General features: G+C 36.1%; 1 long non-coding RNA gene across 1 annotated transcript; it reads right to left on the bottom strand.

The window, feature by feature from the left end:
* Positions 1 to 1,433: 1,433 nt before the first annotated feature.
* Positions 1,434 to 2,075, bottom strand: LOC149206887 (uncharacterized). The gene is made up of 2 exons (XR_016251968.1): positions 1,955 to 2,075; positions 1,434 to 1,782 (listed from the first exon to the last, which is right to left on the bottom strand). It is a non-coding gene; the product is annotated as an uncharacterized LOC149206887 (long non-coding RNA).
* Positions 2,076 to 14,813: the final 12,738 nt, after the last annotated feature.

The following is a 14,813-nucleotide window of genomic DNA, read 5'->3' as shown; positions in this document are numbered from 1 at the left end:
TTTTTGCATCTAGTCTTACGCCAGGTTTTGTATCTAGTCTTACACTAGTTTTTGCTTCTATTTTTGCACCAGCTTTGGTGCCTATATTTGCACCATGTGTTGAATTTGATTTAGCACCAAATTTTGCATCCATTTTTGTGCCCATTTTTGCATCTTTTTTTGGACCATTTTTTACATCCACATTTACGTTTGATTTGTCTCCATTTTTCCCATCTCATTTTGCACCATATTTTGCGTCATTTGTTTCATCCAATTTTGCATCATTTTTAACACCATCTCTTGCATCTAATGTTACATCATTTTGAGCATCCAAATTTGCATTTATATTTGCATCTTATGTTGAGTCATGTGTTGTGTCCACCTTTGCATCTTATTTTGTGTCTAATGGTACATTCAATTTAGAGCCATTTTTTACGTCTACTTTTGTATTTGTTTTTACACCAAGTTTTGCATCCAATTTTAAGCTATTTTATGCCCCTTTTTGCACCATTTTTTTGTGTCTACTTGTGTCCAATGTTGCACCATTATTTACACCGACTTTTTCATCCAATTTTGCATTTTTTTGGTGTCTAGTTTTACATCGTTTTCACCATCCAAATTTGCATCTTTTTTGCCTCATTTTGTGTCCACATTTGCATATAATTTTGTGTCTGAGTTGGAGCCTAAATTTGCATGTGATTAGGAATCATTTTTTACATCCAATATGGCATCCTTGGTTTCACCTTTTTTCAGCCCCATTTTGCATCTTGTTTTATGTCTTTTCTTACATCTTTTTTTTTTTTCCTTTTTTTGCACCCAAGTTTGCATCCCAAATTTACACCATTATTTGCATCATCATTTGGCATATTAATTTGTAACGTTTTTTGCTTCTTTTTAACGCTCAACTTTGCATCTTATTTTACATCTAGTTGTTGTCTTTTTTTGCATCTAATTTGGTGCCCATTTATGTGTCCTTGTTTTTGCCCAATTTGATATCCTTTTGTATGCCATGTTTTGTTCCCTTCTTTGTGTCAACTATTGCACAATTTTTCACTTCTAATTTAAAACACTTTGTATGTCAATTGTTTGCATTTTGTATTAATTCCTAGTTTAACATCCAATTTTGCATCCATGGTTACATCTGCATTTGACTTCTTATATAGAGTATATTTTTCTTTACATATATGACCCCCTTTATAGATTCATAGTGAAATATATGATAGTTTCTAAATATCATTAAAGCAGATATCACAATTCAAAATCATTTGTAAAGAAATTTAAGAGAAATTGACAACATCCATCCAAAAAAATAACAATGTGTCATTAACAATTTTCAAAACATGTATAAAATAGCAACATAATACTAATAAAATCAGTATTATTTTTAATCAAAACAAGTAAAATTCAAATATGATTAACAAATCAAAATATTTCATGAATATCGTTATTCTACGATAAATTAACAACATACATAAATCAAACTCATCGTATGATTACAAAATCAAAATGTCTCATTGATATAGGGTAAATTCACAACACCCATCTAAACATAACAATGTCATTCTACACAATAATTTCTTCATAAAAAACAATGCATGTGCATGCCTAGCTACCACCACCAAGATCATCCTCATGATCATCTTGACCATCCTCATTACTCTGATCCACATCATCACCAACACCGCAACTATCATCATCATCTCCTCCTTCACCACCATCATCCTCATCCTCATCCTCATCATCTCCTGATATATGTTGAACATAATTTGGATCATCGTCTTGGCAATCATTACTTATAGCATTCTGACAAAAAAAATCAATATTACATGTTAGTATTAATTACATAACACAACGCATGTTTTTGTTATACAATGTTAACCATAAAACGAGGTAAGATATAATATCTAATAGTACTAAAAAATAAAATGAAAATATGGTTTAAAAGTATATTGGAAATCCAACTAAAATTACATACCATAGAGTCCATCCAAACAACAAATTCAACCCATCTCTTTTGCTGCAGCACCTCCTTTTCCAAATGATTTGGAGGTCTTCCATATTTTAGTTCCTATCAATCAGTAAATAGGGAGAAATTAAAAATTCAATACCTGAATGCTCTCATTGCCGGCTTTTCTTTGTGCATCCAACTTCTCATATGATTTTACAAGTTCTTTCCATACTTTAAAAGGTATGTCAATAGGTCTTTGTTTCAGTCTTTGATCTTGAGGCATTTTTTTAATTTTTCTTGTTTGGTTAAAAATTTTGGTTAAAAAAAACCGAACAAGTAATTCACATCAATGGCATGGGGACTCTATGGATATGTGTAAAAAAATTGCTATAAAGAAAACATCCAAAAAACATATGAGCTCTCCCTTTGATGGTCACTTGGGGCATATGGCTGGAAAGGAACAACTCCATTTTTGAAAATCAAGGACAATCCTTTCTCAAAGTCCTTCCTAATATTTGCTCCAAATGTCTTAAAATGAAAAACAAAATTCAAACGTCATCCTTAAACATCTCCCTTAAATATAACGTTGGACCATAAATTCTTCATTTTTATTTTTATCGGCTCTGGAATGATTTTTCTATATGCAATTATATAATGAAATATGTGTGCACTAATGAAAAAACATTGAGTTTCATTTTTCATAATCACAAACAATGAAAAAAGAATCACACGTAACTAGCATAATTTTGGAAATTTTATATTTATTAAAAATCTTTAACATGTTTTCCTCCCATATCTCATAAAAAGGTGTGAAATTTTTTATATACTCTCCAATAAGCACTACAACAAAACCAGCGATTTGGAGGTTTTACACTAAGTTTTTCAACATCGAGCTTACTAGGGCTTGCACCACCGGGGTTATTAGTAAGAATCTCATGAGGTTTGCATAGCCATGATTATTAGAATCAAAATAGTAGGATTTGCACTAAAAAACAGTTCATAGTGCTTTCCTGCTGGGGAGAAAATCACAAGTTCAACTTCTGCAGTGTAGAGCACCGAGAGCTTGTAAGCTTTCTTCAGCAATCCACCTACGTTTGGAAAATGTAGCCTGCCTGCTGGCGATGTTCTCAATCCTCTTCCTCTGCATCTTTCCCCTCACTATTCTTGTATGTCCTCTTTCGTTTTTCCCTCCAAACAAACCCTCTCAAATTGAGAAAGCAGAACAACTCACTCGATGAGAATCCGAATCCAATTATCGCTTCTAACAATAACCCAATACGATACGAGAAGTGATTACACAAAACCTCATTGACTCTTCATTTGTTTGGAAAAGAGCCAAGCATAAACTTCTAACGAGGGTTTCCGTCTCAAGTCTGGCTCGCAAGACGTCGCTTAGTTAATTGCGAGAAAAGTTTTCCACTTGCCTGTCACATACGGTTTGTCACACTATATATTAAAATAAGGTTGATCATACTAACAATAAGGTTGTATAGTGTAAAAGGAGGGCTCTCCTGACTGCATTTAGTTGGTTTATAGAAAAGATTGTTGGAATGTGTAATGTGAATGCTCTGCTAACTGTTTTTTAAGCATTTGGAAGTATTAAAACCCCCTAGGATAATTAATGTAAGACCTGTTAATTAATGTGTAAAGATGGCTATTGTCCTTGGGCTACCTTAGCTGTTCGTGTTTAGTGATCTGTGGTATTATGACTCCTCAAGTCACTATTAAACCATGAGAACCATGCCCAGGCAGACTAGTGTGACGTTGTGGATGAGAACCAAAACTAGACTCCTATAACCTCCTTTTTCATCCTTTAAATTGCAGAATTAACTGACTGTTCTAGTAATCGTTCTTGAGCACCTGAAGATGTGCACCCTAAATAATAAGAATAATACCTTGTAACATATGAATAGTCCATCCTGTGCATGTAGGATATGCACATGAGGTCCAATAAAATCACTAACCAGAATACCAGGTGTTATTAAAGCCTCTACAGGTTGATATATATGAATGTTACAGTGTGCAGGAGTATGATTCAATTCCATACGAAAATACAAAACATCTGATAGGATTTCCTTATACCTCATAGGCAAACAACCATTGTCCCTTCTATAGATGAGCAAAATAAGTGCTTGGTTCTCTACACTAAATAAAGACAAAGTATAGTACTTATTGCTGACAAAATAGGATTTAAATCGCGGTTCAATTGCTTGACATTCAGCTGGTCACAGAATTGTAGAGTGCATAATCATAAGTGATGTTGCGAGCCTCATTGCTCAAAGTCTAAGGGTCTTGCGAGCCATAATCACAGCCATGTATGGAATATCTTGTGATTATGGCATTTTATGAGGTCAATTCTTGTGAAGACATTTCAGTTTATAATAAATTTTGAACCTCAACAGAGTTTTGGCAAGACCTGGCTGAGCTAGGACATCAACAACACAGCTGATATGAATGACATAATCTAGCCTCAAGAGGGAGCCTCTTTTGTTTCATCACTCTAACAATCTATGAAGTGGTGGAAAGCATAACAACTTCCCCTTGAATATGACACCTAAACTGAGTACAAATCCTAAATGATGCAGCCTTTGGTGCATGTCTCTCAAAGTATCGATATTTCAAATGTTGAAAGCTCTTGTGCCCATTTGATATGCATTCGATTGCAGTTCCCCTGAAGAAAGAATCTTATAAAGGTGAGGCCATGGCCAATATGTTAGCCATATCCATTGGAGTTGCCATTGCTTGACAACTTTAGTGTGATCAGTCCCACCATGATTCACATGGGCTTCTACTCAACACTGGCTGTTGCTATTGTAAGAGTCTTCAAGCTCGTTGAACCCATAGTATTGATAAGTGTATTCTTTGGGTCTCTGGTTTTCAAATTATGCCTATGTTTTCCTCTCAGTATCATTATTTCAAATGTTGAAAGCTCTAATTCCCATTGCTGTGTATTTGATTGTGGTTTCCCTGAAGAAAGAAGCTTATAAAGGTGAGCCCGAGGCCAATATGTTGGCCATATCCATTGGAGTTACTATTTCAGCTTATGGGGAGGCCAAGATGAATGCATGGGAGGTGATTCTCCAGTTAAGTGCAGTTGCATGTGAGACTACCCAATTGGTTCTCATACAAATTCCACGAACATCAAAAGGGATTAAGTTGAATCCCATCACATCTTTGTTGCTCCTTGTTGCCTTGTTTTTCTCAGCACCCCCTGGGCCTTAGTAGAATACCCATTTCTGATAATCAGGGTCTCTTCCTTTGATTTGGATTACATGACATTTCTGCTTGTGCCTTGGCTCTTAATCTTGCAGTGTTTCTTCTGATAGGAAAGACTTCAGCCTTGACTATGAATGTTGCTGGTCTTGTCAAGGACTGGCTGCTCATAACATAATCTTTGTCTGTAATAAATGAAAAGGTTACAGTCATAAACTTGAGTGGGTGTGGACTGGCTTTTCTGGCTGTCTGTTACTATAATCATTTGAAACTTCAAGCTCTCAAGTCCAATGACAACCAACCAACGTACCTCAGCAGTGCAGCTGATGCCAATGATGAAGGAGAAGGTTTGATAATGACGAGTGGGAGATTCTCAATCAGAGATTCAGAACCAATAGAGAAAAATCAAACTCAAGCTTCAGGATTAGGTATTTAGATCATTAATATTGTCTTGTGCTAGAGATTACTGTTCTTGGATTGGCTCCTCTATGCCCAGATCTATTTGCAGGGAACAGGCCAGTCATTCACAGTGAAGAAGATAATGACAAGATTAGTGTATAATGATGGACAGGATGGTGCCATGGTGCCAACCTAAATCTCAAGTAAGGAGACATCTGTTCATCAATTTGTCAAGAAGCATGGCCTACAATTCAATTGCTCTAAGCCTATCACTTCTTCCACCTGTCAAATAAATTGTTTCCTGTTTGTTTAGTTGACTATGGTTCTAATAAATATACTATTGTTTGATGTAAAAAGACAAAACAAAACAAAAAATATGGAAAGTTGTGACCCCATTTTCTAACTACAAATTGAAATCGGATTACCATAGTGACCACCTCTGCTTATTGGAATCAAAAAGGGGGTGGGTTATGCACAATCCTCTGTATCATTTTCTATTACCAGAGATAATTAAAGCCACCCTAAACTCAAGTCTTAACTATGCTGATAGGGTGTTTGGGGAGGGGGATCCCTTACCAACCCACTATAATCTGCACAAAAGCATCCTAAGAACATATGCAAAATGCTCTCCTATCATCTAATGTCCAAGCAAGGAAACTCTTGAAAATATTATCTCTGCTCTGCTGAATGTAGGGCTAGTCTAATAGGTGGAAGGTGCCATACTCTGGATCAGTCTGGAGCTGGTTTACCCCTAATGGGTGGAAGGTGCCATACTCTGGATCAGTCTGGAGCTGGTTTACCCCTAATGGGTGGAAGGTGCCATACTCTGGATCTGTCTGGAGCTGGTTTACCCCTAATGGGTGGAAGGTGCCATACTTTGGATCTGCAAAGTATCTGTCTGGAGCTGGTCCATAACTCGCTCTGATTATGTATGGCCTAGTCTAATAGGTGGAAGGTGTCATACTCTGGATCAGTCTGGAGCTGATTTACCCCTAATGGGTGGAAGGCGCCATACTCTGGATCTGTCTAGAGCTGGTCCATAACTCGGTCTGATTATGTATGATCTGTAACCTAATATGGCACAACCCCGAACAGGCATCAAAGATGTTGATTGACCACCAAGGCAGAAGGTTGAGGTGAGATCCCATCTAAAGTTGGAAGGAAAGAAACTATGGATAAAATCTTGGCTGCTCCTCTGAATCCGGGGTAGAATAACAGTTAGGAAGTACCCTGTGTAAATGATGAAACAACATAGAAATGCTCCCTTAGTGCTTCCAGATGTATACCAATTAATGAGCATTCAAGTGTTATTTCAAATATGAATCAAATTTGAAACAATGTCAAAATTTTCCAAAATTCAAGAGAGCAGTCCTATAAATGAAATCAAAGTTTAGATTCCAACATACAATGGTCAAACTAGTTCCAAATAAACACATTAATGATGTTCAGATATGACAGAAAGACACCAGCACCAAAGCACAAGACTATGTATGTAAAACAATGCATCCACAATAATAATAAAAAAAAATAAAAATAAAAAATAGAAGATATATACTAGTTCCAAAACAAGAAAGTTTACATAACAATGATGCAAATAAACCCCAAAGTTTGATCATTCAGGACGTTAGCATGATCTCAAGAATTCTGAGGTAAAAGCTAGTACTTGAACTCCTAGTAACAGAAGATAGAACCAGTGTGATGCTAGTATTATTGAGTGGATGTTTGGGCTGTTATCAGCACTGATTTAGTTTTGGATATACCTGAGATATCAGTCATGCAAAAAATTTCAAAAAGGAAACGTTTTGACAGAGCAGAGTGTGATCTGGTTGCAGAGTAGCAAACCTTGTTCATAAATTCCAAAGGGCAGAGAGATAGGCTTGTTCATGCGTTAATGTGAGTCTTTAGAAGATGTATCAAGCTATAAAATACCAAACCCATCATGAATACTTGCAGATTAGAATAATGTGATCTCAAACTCCAGACATTGAACTTCAATAACATAGATCATTCCAATTATATTAGTCAAATTGTTCATCTTGTTTTGGCATGACTCTGTCCTTGGAGATGTTCTTTGTTGCTAGATTTATCAGAATGATTGCAAGAAAGCAATGGAAACAGGCTAAAAATTAAACTGTTTATGCAGTCAATTGTTCCATCATGAAAGTGACTTGGAAGGCATGGATCTCATGCATTTGAATGTTATGATGAGCAATAAATGATTATTATGCCATTTGTGTGTTTTATCTCTCATAAACAGATTCAGATCTGAAAAGAATTAGATTTGTAGCCCTGAACGTCAAGCAATTAGGGCAGAATTTATTCAACTTGCCAAGCAAGTTGTTCACCTTGATTTAGGGTCGACGCTTCTGTAATGTGTAGATCAAGAAAATGGTGCAACACTTACCCTAAATCCTTAGTATGTGAACTTACACAGGAACTAATGGAAATTTCAAGCCTCCTGCAAACAATTCTGCCTAAGGATAACGCAAATGACAAAAAGGTAATTTGTATCAACAGGATGACCAATGTCAAATATTTTTTTTTGGGAAGATTAGAAAACAGCCAGTCATGATTTTGGCAAAACTGAAAAATCAGTTGCCAGTCAGAAGATGCATATATTTTTGCCTAATTAATATATACATTTTTTTTCTTTGAAAAAAAAAAAAAAAAAAAGTCAAATATTATGTAGAATATTACAAGAAGGAACATAGGTTATCAATAAATGGATTCCAGCTATAACTGAAAAAAATTATTAACCTCGGAACCATTCTGCAATCACAAGAAATTAACATAAAAGCCACTTATCCCTGCCTGATAAATAAAAAAAAAAAAAAATTAAGAAAAATCTCATCCAAGACTTTCACAATGAACTCTGGGAGCAAGAGTAAATCAAATTGAAATTGACCAGCCTCTGCTTTTTTCAATCTTAGAGGAAGTACTAAAGAATTTACAAACCGTTTCTCTGTTTTAAACATCTTATACACTCCAAGATAATTGAAAATTATTCCATTTAACCTGGGATATAGATCAGGACAGACCAATCCTGTAAAATACAATAGCAGTAGATTGAATAAACCATTAACTTGGGGAGGATGAAAAGAATATTTAGTTCCACAGAATTCTATAGAAAGAATAGGAAGTTCCACAAAATTGTAAAATAGAATTCATGGAATGCTAGATGACCAGTCTACAAATCACTTTTATTTAGCTTAGTTTATTTATTAGTGAAAAGTAACCTTAACTCAGCTGCAAACAGTTGTATCTTAGGCAACTACTCTCCATGGTCAGTCCAAATGGTGAATAGAATTCATACTTGCAATGTTCAGAAAGGTTCAAATCTCATGGGGATTATACTGGCCTTGACTCATGAGGACTTCTCACTCTATTCAATGAAGCAAAATAACTTGAGACAACTGCAAGCAACTAACTTGTTTCTGCCTTTCTAGAAAAAGTAATTGAACTCGAATTGTACCACCTTGCTGCAGCAAACACATAGTTAGAAAGCTATGTCGCACTGGCTTTGGGACGGGGGGTAGCAGGGATGGTGGGTAAGTTTCCGGAACCACCAGAGTGCACCCCCAAATTTTTCAGGGGACAGAAAGTTGGAGATGGCAATAATATATAAATTATTTAATATATTATAATAATAATAGTAATAGTAATCATAAATATTTAAAATTTTGAAAATAATAAAATATTAAATATAATAATAATAATATTTTTTTCTTAATTCACCACGATAAATATAAAACATTTAAATAAATAAATTCCAATTGCAAATAAGAAACACTGTGAATAAGAATTTAAATAAATTCAAAGAGAAAATTTAAATAGATCCCAAAAGCCGCCGTTGATGCCCACCCCCCTGACACTGATAAAGATTATAAATACAGTCAGGGATAAGAATTGCAGAGGAATAGCAAGTATTGACTGAGAGTATGATGCACTGGAGTCTGTGAGTGCCAGCGCCGCAGAAAGGAATTGCTGAGAACAATTTTAGAATGATATGTTGAGATGACAGGTAGGATTTAGAAAATTAGAAGCAGGTAGGATTTAGACTTCAGGCAGGTGCAGGGATGGATTTAGGTTATATATATCTATATATATAGATATAATCTTGAACTGTCAGTAGGTTCAAGGGTCAGTTGACTGTCCCAGATATTTTTGTGAGGGACGGATTGGGAATGCCCTAGAAGTTCCCATGTCTCCCATGATGCCCCCAGCTATTCTGGGACATTCCCAAGCCATTTTTAAGTCCCCAAAACACTGGAATGCAGGGTACAAGGGATTTTTCATCAGGCACATGTTGACTCTCCATGCAACATAGTTGGAAAGTAAGAGAGATATGGGAGACACGAGTTGAAAAAAAAAAAATTAAAAAAAAAGAGTCTGAAGTACAAGTTAATTACAAAAATGTAGATGAAAGTAAGAATGACCAAAAATTCTTTCAGTACGAATGACCAAAAACACTCCAGTGGTATTTCATCAAAGAACATAAGTTTATTATTTTGAATCCTGACTGTCTTCTCCCATATAATCAACTTCTAAAAGGTTAAAAATTCCTCTAATGTTTAGCAAACAGACAAGTTGCTGAGTCGAGAGAACAAAGGAAGGCAAGTAGCATCTGTCTCCCTCTCAACCCTGCACATCCTACCCCGCACCTAGAATGGTTTCGCTTACTGTAGAGGAGATTCTGTAGCACATAAACAAAAAACTTAAGAGCCACCCTTATTGTCTTTAGCATAAACACTCTCAATAACGAAAAAGAATTTGACTTTGTGTTTAAAATGGAAAATGCATGATGTAGAAGTAGTTTTAGATAAGCTAACTCTAGCTGCTTAGTACTTACTAGATTAGGAATGACTGCCACAGGTTATTCATGGATATAAATTTTAAGATAATGTGTTGGATAGCAAAAGGTTAGAATATGATTTTTATTAGTATATTTGTTGTACTTTGAACTGCAGCATTTTGCTTGGAACTGGATACAACTTACGCTTAATTAATTAAGATAAGCTAACTATAGCTGATTAGTAGAATGGGGACGACTTTCAGTGGTTGTTAATAGTAAATTAAAAGTTGGATGAAAAAGTGTTAGAATGAAACTTTTATAAGTTTAGGTTTGTTGTACTTTGAGCTGCAATATTTACTCAGAACTGAATAAAACTTATGCCTGATTAACAGCACATGCAACAAAATATTCAATATGAACATATAAGGGTTTAAACCAGGAATTTCAAGTAAGGAGATGTTAAAGTCCTCTCTTTTTTTGAAAGATGTAAAGCAATGAAAAATATAGCACATACTCAGAATCAACAGGGGAAACCATTATTATCCTCATTTTGTTACAAGTTGTATTTTAATAAAATCTTAATTACCCCAAAAATCAAAGCATGCAGCATGAAATGATATTGAAGACGACTGTGCTGAGATATTATCTAAACAGCACTGTTGAATGAAAAGAGATTCAAACTTCCTAATGCCAATCATTTTCTGGGAATGGAACCTAAGCAACATTAAGCTAATTAAGACTCAAAATTTCTGTATTTAAATTTCATAGACAATTTAATTCCTCCAGAGCAGATGGCTTCTCATTGACTTGAAGTGTTTTGAGCTGTATTTTTCACTCAATTTAGGTTCAGCGAGTCATACGATTAGCCCTTGTCACATGCCAGCCAGAGGTCACAAGTTCAAACTGTGCAGAATCAGCAATTGCAAAAGTAAACCTCTCAACGAGCCACTCAGTTCTGCACTTCAACATGTTACATAACACACAAAAGTTCTCGCATTATCTAGAAGCGTGATGATTCATGTTTACAGCCCTAAATTTGATCAACTTAGCAAATCGTTAACAACAAAGACTCAACGAGAACCCTTTTAACATAATGCTACAATTCATTTGAAGGTAAAGCTCAACCTACATGCATAAAACTTCAAATAACATAACAATCAACCCTCAACATAGCATGATAGCCCTTTACACATGCCAGCCAGAGGTGACAAGATCAAGCCCTGGGGTCACCGATTGCCAAAGGCAACATCTCAATGACCTAACAAGTTATGTTCTTTCCGCCACTGTGATCAAAAACTTCTAGGATTTTCTATCTAGCGACTTCATTGATTATCTGTGAAGTTAAGACAGGCTATCCTGATATTTGAACTTTTACCCATGGAAATTAATCTTTCATTCGAAAGGAACACTTCAATGATTATCTATGAACTTAGGACAGGCTGTCGTGATATTTTAGTTTCACACACTGCCATAGAGTTTTGCTTTTAAATGAATACCTCATTGATTATCTCTAAAGTTAGGACAGGCCGTTGTGATATTGGAAGTTTTAAGCATCGAACCGCGCTTTGCTTTTAAAGAAATTGAAATGCTACGTCGGAAGTGATTGTTATCGGGTTTACAGATCCAGTGTAAAAAACATTGGGATTAAATGTTAGAAGTCTAGGATGTAGTGATTTCATGCACTATATTTTTTTAAGTTAGGACGGGCTTAATAAACCTCTAGAATTGTCTAGATGATTAAATCATCGCCTAAATTCGATCTGCATAACTCGAAGAAAACCGTTTTGGGCAAAAAAAAATGCAATTCATTTTAAGGCAAAGCTCAACTTCCATGCTTGAAACCTGAAATATCATAACCTGTCCTAACTTTACAATTTATCAAAGAAATCACTACATTCTGAACTCATCAAGAGAACTAACGCTTCGCATTTCATTTTTGAAAATCATTCGTCACAGGCTATCTCTAAAACGCAACAAGAACCTCTTTATTGCGAATTCTTTTAAAGGAAAAAGCTCAATTTTCTTGAAAATATAAATAACGCAACAGCATGCCCTAACTTGAAAAATGATCCATGAAATCGGTACCTGGGAAGCTTGAACGAGCTCGTCCAGGGAAGCCGGAGGTGGCAGCTGCTGCTGCTTCTGGCTGTGATAGACCACGCCTAGTTTCTCTTTAACTCCATGTTTGCTGAGTGAAAACCCTCGCAGCTTCCTCAGAGAAGACTTCATTTTCGCTACAGAGATTTTATGCTTCAGAAACAAAACCTCGAATCACCGTCTTAAAATGCAGAAAACCCCCCCGTCCTGAATCTGTCTGAACTCCATTACGCAAACCTCGCAATAGCCCCTCTGAAACGGTCAAGACATTATTGAGGGTATTGGTATGAACGGGCATGCTGAAAATGCTCTTGGGCTCTTTTCTCAAATGGAGCACAGTGGCGTGAAGCCAACCTACATCACATTCATGGGTGTTTTGACTGCATGTAGTCATGCCACAACATCTCTGTCAAGACATTTTGTCAAACAATAGACGTGCCATTTCAATACTTGCACATTTCGAATAGAGATCTGTGAGGGAGGTATCTACAAAGATGTTGATCTCAATCTCATTTCTAATCATGTAACTATGCACACACTTACCTCGTTGAAGAGCTTCGACCTATGTACATGCTCGGAGAACACTAACCATAGTAACGGGACCCGGTACCACCTCCTCTAGCAGCATTTGATGGAAAAGCGTCAATGCCTCATAGGCATGTCCATTCTGAGAATATCCAACAATCATAGAGTTCTATGACACCAAATCTCTCTCACACATTTTGTTAAACACTTGGCGTGCGTTCTCTATACTTCCACATTTTGCATATAGAGTAAGAAGGGCGTTCCCCACAAATAGATTGCAATCCAATCCGGCTCTTATTATAAAATGATGAACCTTCATCCCCTTCAGAATAAAGGGAAGAATGAGTTCATCGGGCTGTATGCCTTTCTGCCGCATTTGGGAATAGAGTAGGAGGGCTTCCTCACAGGGTCCATTCATGGCGTACCCTCTGATGGGCACATTCCATAAAACACAGTCCCGTTTAGGGGAATTTTCAAAAACCAGTCGTGCATAATTCATGCGGTCGACTTTGTATAGAGGTTTATTAGTTTGCTTAGCAAGAAAATATTTCCATGAAACCCAAATCTGAATATGTGTGTACAAGCTTGCAAATATGAAGCCACACCTTCGTAAGTATCAATAACAGCGTTTGGCTTCTGTGTCTGTTTAATTTAAGCTCAAACACAACATTAGAAATGAAACCTTCACTCTAGATCTAAGGATATAGGGGTCAACATTGGATATTGGATACAAGACAAGGTGATCAAATGTATCTCTTGGACTAGCATTTTTTACAAAGGAATACAAATTTTAATGCTTATATTAACATGTATGTATAATATAATAATGAAATAGTCACTCTTTAGTTCATGGATAAAAGTGTTGGTGTGGAAGGAAATCTCGAGGGATGTGTCACTATAGTCATAAAAATTTCATTTATTGTGGCACATGGAGAACTTATTAATTGGGTGTAGCTTTAAAAATGGATAGGAGTGTTATCCTCCCCACCTAACTGCAATTCCTACAAATGACATATTTAGTGATTAATGAGTATATTGTTGTAATAATTTTGAACCCTGTGTTAAGAAATCCCTATGCAATCCAATTTAACTTATGTACCATCCTCAAAATGAGGAGAAGTCATTTGTGGGTTTCCTTAGAATGTGTATTTCAAGGAAGAATGTGTACTTTGTCGATATGTTGAAAGGTTTTACGGTCTTTGTGTTTTAGTGTACCATGTCATGTTTGGCATTGAGCGTTGGGTGTGTTGGAAGCCAACTCTTGGTAAACTCAAATACACTTGTCCTAAGGAGGGAGTTGGGGTTTTAAGGTTCTCTGGTTGTAAAAGCTTTCAAAGTCAATGTTTTTCATCCTCTTCTTGCATATTGCAGCCTCAAGGCCATTCGATGAGTTGGTGGTCATGCTTAAGGTTTTCATCCTATTCTTGCATTGTGCGTAAGGTTGATTGGTACCTTGTTCCATGAATTATGATCAACTTTGGGTCCTCTTTCAGTAGACACCTCCTAGCAACAGTATTAAAGGCAACATATTGGTTTCCTTTACTAATTTTAGCTTGTAATAAATTTAGATGTAATGGTTGTCACACGCGCTCATATACAACTACCTCATAACAAAGCTAACACAAGCACTTCTACCCATGCCTACATCACATCACAGAGGAGGAATCAATCAATATTATTCAATATCCCGCATTCGAGTATCCCTCCTTTGAGGATTCAATCCAACATTTATGGAGATCAGGTCATCCATTTACAATAACTAGCTTTGCCATATAGCATGTTCATATTCCTATTGTCATGGCCGAAAGTACCACCGACATATATCTTATGCAATACGAATAAATAATTAGAACGCCTCAA

Source organism: Pinus tabuliformis, chromosome 1_2, assembly GCF_031772625.1.
Source record: "Pinus tabuliformis cultivar Carrire ecotype Pingquan chromosome 1_2, CPIR1, whole genome shotgun sequence".
Lineage (NCBI taxonomy): Eukaryota > Viridiplantae > Streptophyta > Pinopsida > Pinales > Pinaceae > Pinus > Pinus tabuliformis.
The sequence above is the reverse complement of the archived record's forward strand: the minus strand, read 5'-3'. Positions and strand labels throughout refer to the sequence as shown.